Genomic DNA, 12,447 nt, shown 5'->3' with positions numbered 1-12,447 from the left:
AGTCTGACATGGCTGAGCATGCATGTACTTACTTTTGCCTAAGTTCTAGGATCTATGTTTAGAAGGCTAATGTCACTCCAGTTTTAATCTGTGGCAGGTAACACAGTTTTTCTTCCTGAAATCTTTAGTGCTGTGGGTGTTAACATCTCCTTTCTGCTGTTTTGAATTTTCACAAATGACTCACCTCAGTGTGGATGGGTGTCCATCCAGGCACCCAGGAACCTTTCGATCTGGAAACACTCATTATTTTAGTTCTGAGAAATTTTCTTGAATAATTTCATTGATTTCCTCCTGTCATTTTCTCTCTTCTTTCCTCTGGAGCTCCTAGAAGTTGGATATTGAATTTCCTGGATTTAGTCCTATAATTTTACTGTCTTTCTTTTTATTGGCCCCCTGCTCCGGGAGATTTCCTCAGTTTTATCTTGTAGACTTCTGTTGAGGGTTTCACGTTCATTAGCATATTTTTTGGAGAAGGCAGTGGCACCCCACTCCAGTACTCTTGCCTGGAAAATGCCATGGACGGAGGAGCCTGGTAGGCTGCAGTCCATGGGGTCGCTGAGAGTTGGACACGACTCAGTGACTTCACTTTCACTTTTTTCACTTTTCACTTTCATGCATTGGAGAAGGAAATGGCAGCCCACTCCAGTGTTCTTGCCTGGAGAATCCCAGGGACGAGGAGCCTGGTGGGCTGCCGTCTATGGGGTTGCACAGAGTCAGACACGACTGAAGCAACTTAGCAGCAGCAACAGCAGCATATTTTTAATATCTAGAAGGTCTCCTGTTTTCTAAATAGACCTTTTCTGTTTTTATAGCAGCTTGTCTTGTTTTCACAGATGCAGCCTTTCCTCTTTCACTCTGAAGCTGTTAATGATAGTTTTATTCTGGGACAGAGGGTTCTTCCTTATCATTTTTTTTAAAATTTTATTTTTATTCAGAAGTGTTTTATTGGAGTATAGTTGATTTACAATGCTGTGTTGGTTTCAGGTATACAGCAAAGTGAATCAGTTATATATGTGTCTCCCCTTGCGGACATTTATACCTTGTCGTTTAGTCACTGAGTTTTGTCCAATTCTTTGCCACCCCATGGGCTGTAGCCTGCCAGGCTCCTCTGTTCATGGGATTCTCCAGGTAAGAATCCTGGAACGCGTTGCCATTTCCTCCTCCAGGGGATCTTCTCAACCCAGGGGATCGAACTCGGGTCTCCTGCATTGGCAGGCAGATTCTTTACCATCTGAGCCACCTGGGAAGCCTGTTTATTCCTTAACAACCCTTTTTATTCTTGTTTTCACGGGGCGTCAGGGCCTTGGAGGGGACGCACTGTTCTCTGAGAGCTTAGTCAGAGCAGAGTGGGTCTGTTTCATTGCTCCCATTTGTCGTTTTTCACAAACTAGGGTGCTCAGCCCTTGTGAGGAAGGAATGAACGATCATTTCATCATCGTGTCCGTTGCAAGACCCCCGTACCTGGAACTGGGCCGGGTTTATTTGAGATTCTCATATTTGAGATTCTCATAACCACTGGCTGGGTGGACGAGGGAGCAAATGCGGGAATTGAAGACAGACTTGGTGACAGTGGGAACCGGGGACTTGCAGGCAGTCCAGTGGTTAGGACTCTGCACTGGAAGTGCAGGGGGCGCGGGTCCCAGCCCTGGCTGGGGCACTGAGATCCTGCATGTCACGTGGTCAGGCCAAAAACCAACCACAAAACCCGCGCAGACCAGCCCCCCGCAAACAAAAGCCAACCAACCAAACGAGGGAACCGGAGCACAGTTCCGGCAGGTCCCAGCCTGCTCTGGGATGCCAGCCGCTCACTGTGGCTCCAGGCCTGTTGAGCGCAGAACTAACTCGTCGTGGCTGGTGAGGGGTGCGCAGTGATGGCTTTCCTCCTTTGGAGTGTTTCTCCGGCTGCGGTGAGCCTGTGTACCCCTGTGATTTTGGAAGGTGAATGAGATGAGTAGGAATAAGCATGAAGCGCCAGCGTGGGTACAGTGTCCCCAGCTCACCTCGCCTCTGTTTCTCATTCTTTAAAACAAGTCGTTGGACCAGGTGTAGCTGAGGTTTCGGCCGAGCGCCGGCCCTGCGAGCCCACCTTGGTCCTTTCTTGTTCGTATTGCGACGGTGTAACTGCTTGTGGAAAAGACCTGCCCCCACCTCCGCCTCTTCTGCTTTTTGACCTAGAATGCCTTTCAGCCTCTCCTCTGCATCCTCTCAGTCCTTCAGATCTGCACGCTGCCATCACGAGGGCTCCCCAGCTGCTCCGGGACACCCTGGCTCCCTTCCCCCAGCTGCTCCGGGACACCCTGGCTCCCTTCCCCCAGCCTCCTCGGGCATTTTCAGTCTAGAGCAGGGTGTAGAGGAAGGAGGCAGAGCCTTGGGAGTCCGATGATGCTGGTTTGAATTTTAATTCTGTGGCTTACTGTGTGACCTTGGGCTGCTTACCTAGCCTCTATGAGCTTCTGTTTCCTCATCTATCCAGGTGGAATTTGTAATAAAAGTTATCACTATCTCATGGGGCTTATATGAGAATTAAATGAGATAGGTTTAAAAATTCCCCCTTTAACTTGTGACTCGAAATAGATCTGTGACTCGAGAGGATAAAAATAACAATAATCACCAACATATATATGCATTTCCTTATTTGCCGTGAAGGAGTTACTTTTATTATTTTTGTTTTACAAAGCAGGAGACCAAACCGCAAAGAAATAGCTTGCCCAAGTTTGCAAATCAAGGACATTTAACTCTTAAGTTTTCTTTTAAGGGCTTGGTGTTTGTATTTATTCCACAGATTTTTTTATGAGAGGCAACTCTACTTTAGGTCATGACTGGGAATACAGCAGTGAAAAAACAAAGTTCCTGTCCTCAGATTCTAGTGTAAGAGTTGATGGGTGAGCAAGCAAATGCTTGTATAACAGATAGAGTTAATTGCTGGGGAGAAAACTGAGCGAAGTAAGGGCTTCAGGGATGTCTGGGTGTTAGAGGGGTGAGGAGGGGGACAAGGGGACAGGGGAGGGAAGAGGGGAAGAGAAGGGAAGGAGGAGGGGAGAGGGAAGGGAAGGAGGAGGATGACTTTGTGGAGCCCAGACCCTGGTGCCGCCCTGCCTTCCCTGCCCTCCACTAGGTGCTCCTCCTCGGTGGTCTTCTTCTGGACGCTCAGGACCTTCCAGGGCCTTGCACCTCCTGCTCCTCCCGGTTTCATGGCCAGCTCTTCCCAGGGGAGTCTGTGCGCAGCCTGGCCAGGTCACCCCCTTGCTCTGGCTCACTGCACACGCTCAGCTTGTGGTCCTCAGTGCCCAGCTGTCTGGCTGTTGGGGCCATGGACAGACAAGGACAGCGGCCCCGACTGTGACGCTCATCTCTTCTCTCCCCTACATCTCCAGCATCTAGCGCAGGGGCTGGTATATTTTATCTGTAAAGGACCTGATTGTAAACATTTTAGGCTCTGCAGACCATCCAGTCTTTGCTACAGCTACTCACCTCTGCCCTGTGGCTCAAAGACAAAACATATACCGATGAGTGTGGCTGCGTTCCAATAAAATTTATGTATGGATGTTGAAATCTGAATTTCATATGATTTCTACATGTCGGGAAATATTATCCTCCTTTGGATTTTTTTTTTTTTGCAACCTCATAAAAATGCAAAAACCATTCTTTGTTTGCAAGCTGTACAAAAACAGGCGATGGCTGGATTCAGCCTGTGGGCTGCGGTTTATTGACCTCAGATGTTGCCCAGTGTATGGTGTAGCGTAGGTTCTCGATAGATGTTTGTTGAGTGACTGAATGAGATGTTTGGTGAATGCCTGAATGACATCCTGGCCATGGGCAGTAGGTAGTGAGCTTGTGAGCTGCTGCTTTCCCTCTGTTCACATCATGATCTTGACCCCTTAGCAGGTTCCTTGTAATCCCTTAAAATTAAGGAAGATAGGCAACTGGTTCTTTTTTTTTTAAAGCAGCTTTACTATGATATAATTTGCTACCATCTATTTAAAATTCACCCATTTGAAGTATACAGTTCAGTAGTTTTCAGCACATTCTCCATTGTGTGACCCTCAGCAGTATCAATTCTAGAGCATTTTGTCACCTCTCCCCCCAGAATAAATGCTGTCCCCATCAGCTTCTCTTCTCTTCCCCCAGTTTCCACCCCCTCCCCAGCCCTAGACAATCATTAATGTACTTTCCGTCTCTATAGTGTTGCCTGTTCTGGATGTTTCATGCGAATGGAATCGGACCCTATGTGGTCTTTTGTAACTGACTGCTTTCACTTAGCGTGGTATTTCAAGGTTCATCCATGTGGTGGCACGTACCGGAACCTCATTCCTTTCTGAGGCTCAGTCATACTCCACTGCAGGGACGCTCCACGTTTCGTCCTTATCCACTCATCAGTGGACAGACCTTTGGGTTGCTGCCACTTTGAATAGTCACGAATAATGAGGCTGTAAGCACGCACAGCCGTGTGTGTGTGTGGACATGTGCTTTCACGACTCTTGGGAAGATATCTAGAATTGCTGCGTCATATGGTGACTGGAGGCTGAACGCCTTCAGGAACTGCCAGACTCTTTTCCAAAGCAGGTGCACCATTTTACGTTTCCACCAGCCATGTAGAAGCCTTCCAGTTTCCCCACGTCCTTGCAGACAACTCTGATTTTTTGAACGATTCATTTATTTTCTGTCTTTTTGATTGGCTGACTAGTTCTTAAATGGACACACCACCCTTGGTTGTGAGATTGTGGGCTGAACAGGAATACTTTGAGAAGTTTTGTTATTTTCATTTGTGAGAGCAATGCATGCTTATTTTTAAAAAAATAAAACTCTATTTTGTATTGGAATATAGCCAATTAACAATGTTGTGATAGTTTCAGGTGGACTGCAGAGGAACTCAGCCATACAGACACATGTGTCCATTTTCCCCACCCCTGCCTCCCATCCAGGCTGCCACGTAACTTTGAGCAGAGTTCCCTGTGCTGTCCAGTAGGTCCTTGTTGGTTACCCATTTTAAATATAGCAGTGTGTACTTGTCCATCCCAACTCCCTAACTATCCCTCCCCCCGTCCTTCCCCACTGGCACTCCTAAGTTCATTCTCAGACTCTGTGAGTCTGTTTTGTAAATACATTCATTTATATCATTTCTTTTTAGATTCTGCGTATAAAGGACATCGTAACGATATTTCTCCTTCTCTGACTTCCTTTACTTAGTATGACCACCTCTAAATGCAGGCTTATTAGAGCGGATTTGGAAAACAAAACCCGATACCTCTTTGTGATGCACTAGTCATGTTTGTTCACAGCCACCGGCTCTTTAAGGGTCTCTGAAGACTGAGGAGGTGGCCACGAGAAGCAATGTAGTGGCTTAGATGCAGGCCCTGGGGGCTCAGCCAGCTTTACTGACAGCTCTGCTGCCGCGGCTGCCAGACCTTAAGACGCTCATCCTTTCTAGGCCCCTGTTTTCTCGTTGGTGGAAAGGATTCACTCATGTATCGTTCATTCGATAGATATGTACTGGGCACCTACTGTGTGGTGGGCACAGCGCCTGTCTTCTGGCTTACAGTGGAGATTCAACAAGGTGATACACGTGCAGAACAGAGCATAGTCTTGGGCGCTTTATGAAAAGTGAACATGTTAGTCACTCAGTCATGTTTGCAAACCCAGTGGACTGTAGCCCCAAGTTTGCAACCCCATGGACTGTAGCCCGCCAGGCTCCTCTGTCCATGGGATTCTCCAGGCAAGAATACGGGAGTGAGTTGCTATGCCCTCCTCCAGGGGATCTTCCTGACCTATGGATTGAACCCAGGTCTCCTGCATTGCAGGAGGATTCCTTACTGTCCCAGCCACCAGGGAAGCCCTTGTAGGCACTTTATAAATGGTAAGAATGAAAATCCAGAAAACAGGACCTGCCCTTCCTGAGGCCACGCAGCTCCTCAGGGCTCGAGGTTGTGGTCAGGTAACCACAGGGACTCTCAGAGGATGGAAAATGCTCACAGCTCATCCTTCCCTCTCACGCCTGGCCCTGGGGCTCCAGTCTGGTGGATTCCAGCCTCTGCTCGGACAGTTCAAGGATGAGCATCCCCTCCCCCCATGGCTGGACGGTCTGGTCTTCACCATGCCTTTTTTTTTCCCCCGCTGGTATTTACTTATTTAATTTGTTATTGCAAGATATTTGCTTCACACTACTGTGTTGGTTTCTGCCGTACATCAGCGCGAATCAGCCGCAGGTGGACATGTATCCCTCCCTCTCGAGTCTCCCTCCCACCCCTCTGTGTTGTCGCAGAGCCCTGGGTGGAGCTCCCTGCTTGACACAGCAAATTCCCACCGGCTGTCTGTTTTACATGTGGTAACGGGTGTGTTTCCACGCTACTCTCGGTTCGTCCCACCCTCTCCCTCCCGCACCGTGCGCCCACAAGTCTGTTCTCTCTGTCTACCATCTCTGCGGCTGCCCTGCAGATACGCTCATCAGCAGCATCTTTCTAGACCCCCTACCACTCCTGCCTTTTTGGAGCCGTCCTGTGGCCATTACCCCGCGGGCACAGCCGAGGTTGAGCCGGCCGCCTCGTTCTCTCGACCGTGCAGGACCCTTTGTCAATAGCTACCCCCGTCTCCTCTCCAGTCCCACCTGCTGTCTTGCCACTACCTCTATCCCCAGACCCACAGCCCAGTGGCCGCCTCTGGGCACCTCCCAGCTCGTTTGCTGGTTTCCTGGCCTTTTCTCGAGGAGCTCCGTACTCTCAGTGCCAGAATGAGTTGTAAGCCTGGAAGATGACAAATCTTCACCTTTCCCAGCAGGACGGTTTTATGGGAGAAAGTGCTCGGGCAGGAAAGATAACTTCATTCTAAATTATGGAAAAAATAAACTTCCAGCCAAAGCCTGCCCGGTCTCCCCCTCCCGCTCCCCACGTTCAGTGCAGGCAGGCAGCCCAGGCCGCCTGCAGCGTCTGGCTCGCTGATGGGCGCAACAAGGTCTGCCCACAGGGGTGGCGATTGGAGAATTTCTCCCCCGCTGTCATCCACCTCCTGCCCCGAAAGGGCAGAGCTGTTGATATGTTTCTTGGGCTCCACTGTATAAGCTGCTGGAGGGAGCTGGTGATAAAAGCCCATTGATAAAAGCAATTTAGCAGAAACAACTCGGGGAAGGAGAGGCCTGGGAGGCGGCACCGTTTGTCTGGTTTTTGTGTCCTAAGGCGTCTTGTCTTCTCTTGGTGGGAGGGATCCACGTGTGTTTAGCATCCCCTCTGCTGCTGCCCTTGGGCTCTGTCGACCTTGTGGTTCTGTAATCAGGAGCGTCTGGAAGCCCACAGCCAGCCCTGCTCTGCCCGTAGGCGGCAGCGTCGAGGGAGCCGCACTCATGGGGCGTTCCCCACTCCCAGGCCTGGTTGTTTGAAAGCCCATCTCTCTCTCTGGCCGGGAACCCAGAGAGAGAGATGTGTTCTTCTGTGTTCACTCATTCAGAAATCCCCCATCTCTCTGTTCTCCCAGGGTTCTGAATCCATGGGAACAGAGCATCAGCGTAGAATTCCGGCCCCTGCCTCCTCCTGGGTCTCGTCCCTGCAGGAAGGGGAGCCCATCTGTAGCAGACTTGAGTCCCAACTCCGTGGCTGGGGAGAGCACCCTGGGGGCCGCTGCTGCAGGTGCAGGGATCCCAGGGCCTGAGGGCAGCGCAGGGCTTGGGCGGCGAAGGGGTGGCAAGAGGGGTACACTCGGCGGATAAGGCCGCGTGCATCCTGATTCATGCCCTGGCCGCCACTTGCCAGTCATGTGGCCTTGGACAAGGTCTCGGAGACCTTTTCTCTTCTGTGAAATGGGATAATAAAGGACCTGCTTCACACGGTGGTTATGAATACGATGCGAGTTAACACAGTCAAGCGTCTAGAACCTGCCTGGCATATAGGAGGCACTGCGGCCGTTAGTGGTGACAGTCAGGATGCTTACCTAGCTTTCTTATGCGGTTCCCCGATCCGTACTTCTTTTTTTAAAAAAAGTTGTTTATTTTTGGCTGCACTGGGTCTCGTTGCTGCTTGCAGGCTTTCTCTCGTTGCAGTGAGTGACCCTTCGCTGCAGTCCCGGCCTTCTCACTGCAGTGGTTTCTCTTGTGGAACGCAGGCCCTGCAGCACCGGCTCAGTAGTAGGGGCGCACGGGCTTAGTTGCTTGAGGGCACATGGGATCTTCTTGGACCAGGGATCGAACCCATCTTCTCTGCATTGGCAGGCAGGTTCCTATCCACTGTACTATCAGGGAAGTCCCCATCCTTCTTTCACCAGTAAGACAGGACGCTTCGTCTGTATTTATTGACAAATATGGAAAACCTTTGTCCTCAGCTCAAGCCCACTGCGGTTGCCCTTAGGCTCCTTAGTGCCCACTCACTCTCCCTCCCACACCAGGTGAGAGCAGCCGAGGGCTGATGGCCAGGGGCAGCGGGCTGTCTGCTGCCCTCATCTGTGACCTGGAGGAAAAACGCTCACCCCTCCCTTTTCCGTGCGAGTGCCTCCAGGGATGTGAATACTGTCCAGTGGCCTCTACTCACTGAGGCGAACAGGTAGGAGGACAGAACTTTGGTGGACGGTGTGGGAGGGCTGGGGGCTCAGGGTCGAGTCTCGGGGGTTCTCGTGGGCTGGAAGTGGAGCTGAGTACCCCCGGTATGGTGCTGTGAGCAGACACATGTCCCTTGGGTGGCCCTGCTTACATTGGAGCAGGTGGGATGTAGATGAGAAAGTCGATCACAAACCAGTGTTCTCAGTGAGCTCAGATGCACTCATTCTCTGACCCCAGCCTGGACAATGTTTTGTTTAAAAAAAAAAATTATTTATTTGGCTGTGCGGGGTCTTAGTTGCGGCAGGTAGGATCTAGTTCTCCAACCAGGGATAGAACCTAGGGCTCCTTGCATTGGGAGCAGGGAGTCAGAGCCACTGGTCCATCAGGGAAGTCCCTGGACTATGCTTTTTGCCCTCAGGATGCCTGCAAAGGGGCAGAGGATGGTTCAATATCAGGAGGGGAGTCTTAGAGCCCTGAATAACCTGGGGTCATTGCTTTCCCTTGCTGCAGCAGGCACTGTGCTGGGCCACTGCTTTGTGGAATGAAGAGAGCAAGGCTCAGAGGGGCTCATGAGCGTCCTCCCCTCCCCGAGGTCACACGGTGCAATATGCCAGAGAAGGAATGTAAACGCATGTCTGGGGCATTCCAGAGCCTGTGTTCTTTCCACACGGGGAAGGCCGGCTCTGGGGCAGACTTCCCAAGTCTCTCTGACTTTCTGGACCGTCGTCGTTGTGAAATCTCTCAACACGTGACGCTTGCATGTTCTCTCTTCTGCCTCCCATCCCGCCCCTCACCTCCCCTGCCTGTCGTCTCATCCCCGCTGCCCACTGAGACTTGGGGAGGAGGGAGAGCATCAGGTGACAGCGACTGAGCTGGAAGGTGTGGGTGACCTTGGGCTTCCTTAGGATTCTCTGGCCACCAGGGGAGGTGAGACGTCCTGTGGCTCTGGTGGCTTCTCAGGGGAGAGATGGACGGAGATGGAAGGCCCTCCCAAGGGCTGCCTAGTGCCGGTGGCCTGGCTGTATTGTGAGGGCGGGAGGCGTGTACCCAGCGGTCCCGCAGCTCCCTCAGCCCTCCAGGTTCCCCACGCCGGAGCCACCGGACTTCTCCTGTCTCCCTCCCCGTTGCCTCTGTAAGGCTGATGTGTGCTTCTCCGCTGCTGGTAATTGGAAGCTTCCATGTGTGCTGTGGGGTTGGCCCGGAGACGTCCAGGGCCTGGCTGCTCCAGACATGGGCATGAAAAGTTTTCAAGTTCAGACAGGATACCCCCAGGGCCTGGGAACAGGCTGCAACCCTGGTCCACCTCAGGGAACACAGCGAGCCCTTTGGGATCCAGCCAGTTATACCCGGCTGGTGACACGTGGCTGGTTGCACACTGCCTGGTTAGTGCCCTGGTGTGGGAGAAGGCCAGCAGGCCAGCTGGTTCAGAGCCCCCCTGACCTGGGGACCCTGGCCTTCCTTCCAGGCCCCCTCCCGCCCCCATCCCATCCGCTCATCCTCTCTCCTCCTCTGCCCCAGCCCCACTCCGGCCCAGCCCTGCTCCCTGGCCTCTGCTTGCCTTCCCTGAGCCCCAGCCTCTGTACCTTTGAGGGTACTCCCTCCCTTTCGCACCCTCTGCCCTCTTCCCTTAGCCGACAGCTAGGGCTGGGGGAGGTCAGGGGCTGAGCTCGGCACAGGGCCAGCCCATGGCGCCCACTCACTGGGAGTGGGGTTGCAGGGGGCGGGGAGCAACCTCCAGTCACCTGGTTGGGTCACCTTGATGGGGCTGCGCTCCGAGGGCGAAACAAAGCCAAGAACAGGGCCCTTGCCTGAGGCAGCTGCCTGTCACAGTTGAGAGGCTGAACTCGTGAGAGACGGTCACAGAGCCAGCAGAGACAAACCAGATGAGACGGCAGAGGCTCCTGGGCTCTCTGTGGACATGGTGGGAGCCTCGGGGTCTGGGGCCAGCCCCACTCTGGCCGCTGGCTTGTTTGTGCGTCTTGACTCGGTGGCAGGGCCTCTGGAGGTTTCCTCTTTAGAGACTGAGTGGGTTGGGGGTGCTCCTCCCAAAGGCCCTTCCAACCCCACCTGCTTTACACCCACCATTCTTCCGGTGCTTTCTGTGGGTCAGGGGTCACGTCTGACCCCATCTCATCCCCCTCCCCCGCCATGCCAGGCTTTCAGGTTTGCCCCCACTTATGAGGATACAGATATAGATCCCTGAAACCTCAGTTGGTAAAGAATCTGCCTGCAATGCATGAGACCTTGGTTCAATTCCTGGGTCGGGAAGATCCCCTGGAGAAGGGAAAGGCTACCCATTCCAGTATTCTGGCCTGGAGAATTCCATGGACTATATAAATCCATGGGGTGGCAAAAAGTTGGACACAACTGAGTGACTTTCACTTTCACTATAGATGAGAAAGCCAACCTTGGGACCCAGGTTATAATCTGGCCCCTAAGTCACATCTGGGCCCAGTGATGTTACTATTTTTCAGAGCCAACATTGAAGCCCTGAAGAGATCTCAGAAACTTGAGAGTTCTGGGTTGAAAGAGATGAAAGGAGGTCCATTGCCTGGAGCCCAAATGGCCCAGAGACAACTGTTGGCTCCATCTGAGCGTCAGGTATCACAGCTGGGTGGGGCCTGTGCTTTCGTGACAACCCCTTCCCCCCACCCACCCAGGTCTTGATGCAGCCGGGGACATGCCTGGGTGTCTGGCTGGACTTGCTCATTCCCATGTTCTGCCTGCGTCTGCAGGTTTGAGTTGCAGACCCTGATTTAAGGTGTGCTGTACCTCACTCTGGAGAAGGCGATGACACTCCACTCCAGTACTCATGCCTGGAAAATCCCATGGACGGAGGAGCCTGGTAGGCTGCAGTCCATGGGGTCACAAAGAGTTGGACACGACTGAGCAACTTCACTTTCACTTTTCACTTTCATGCATTGGAGAAGGAAATGGCAACCACTCCAGTGTTCTTGCCTGGAGAATCCCAGGGATGGCGGAGCCTGGTGGGCTGCTGTCTATGGGGTCGCACAGAGCTGGACATGACTGAAGCGACTTAGCAGCAGCAGCAGCAGCAGTACCTCACGCCTTAGGCCAACAGCTACGCAGCATGAGGGCAGAAGGCAGGCCTGGTTCTCTGTCAAATGTGAACCACTCAGCTGCTCTTCCCAGTTGTTCCCAAACCCGGCAGGGACTCTGGGCTCCTCTGTTGGTGCCTCAGAGGCCCCGGTCCAGCCTCTAGATGAGGAAATTGGCAAGAATTCCCCTTCTCTTGGAGGTTGGTCCTCAGCCCCAGGCTGGGCTGTGGCGGTGAGCTGGTGTCTGCTTGCTGGTCACCTTTCAGTCCGGAAAAACAGTCACCTCCCTGCCACCAGGCATGTCCTTTTCAAATTAAGGTGATTGTTGTTTCCCTGCCTGTTTCTCTGCCCCTTGGTTTCTGTTTACTGGTAGGTTGAACCCGGGAGACCCACTTCCCCACCCCGATGAGTGTTGCCAAAATGCCGTGCAAGGAGCTTGTATCAATATTTTGGCCCCCAAGCAAAGGGGAGCAGAATGTAAGGATGTCAGCTCAGGTGGTGGGTGTGGCGGGATTGGCCAGGGTTCCTGGGGGGACAGGCAGGCAGGATGCTAATGCTGGGCCTCCCGCACAGGGCGGGGCCCAAGGGGAGCCTTGGTGGAGGTGGAGGTTTCCTGCACTTGGTGTCGGTCTGTCCAGCTGCTTCCTCTCGATAGAGCGGTCAGACAATGCCTTGTTGACTCACCTCCCAGGGCTGTTGGTGGACAATATGTCAGGGTCAGTTCGGGAGCCGTGCTGTGCCGGTCACCTGCTTCCAGGCTCGTGGTCAGAAGGGGCCGGTGGCACCGGGAACCGTGGCGCTGCTGACTCTTGGTGTCCCAGGGCCCATCCTGGCTGGGGTGGCTGTGGCCCTTCAGTTTCCCAGTGGCTTGTC

At 52.8% G+C, this 12,447-nt stretch overlaps 1 protein-coding gene across 4 annotated transcripts in view; it reads left to right on the top strand.

Moving 5' to 3' along the window:
- The window catches only part of TSPAN9 (tetraspanin 9), a 190,586-nt gene that overhangs the window by 29,436 nt on the left and 148,703 nt on the right, over nucleotides 1-12,447 (top strand). The window contains exon 1 of one of the 4 annotated variants that reach the window (XM_069581504.1): nucleotides 8,365-8,519. The exons of the other annotated variants lie outside the window; for them this stretch is intronic. The gene's annotated coding sequence lies outside the window, so the exon portion shown is untranslated. Of the gene's footprint in view, nucleotides 1-8,364; nucleotides 8,520-12,447 lie in introns of those variants that run through there. 4 annotated transcript variants of the gene reach the window in all.

This window comes from Ovis canadensis, chromosome 3 (genome assembly GCF_042477335.2).
Source record: "Ovis canadensis isolate MfBH-ARS-UI-01 breed Bighorn chromosome 3, ARS-UI_OviCan_v2, whole genome shotgun sequence".
NCBI lineage: Eukaryota > Metazoa > Chordata > Mammalia > Artiodactyla > Bovidae > Ovis > Ovis canadensis.
Note: the sequence above shows the minus strand (reverse complement) of the source record. Positions and strands in the feature narration are given on the sequence as shown.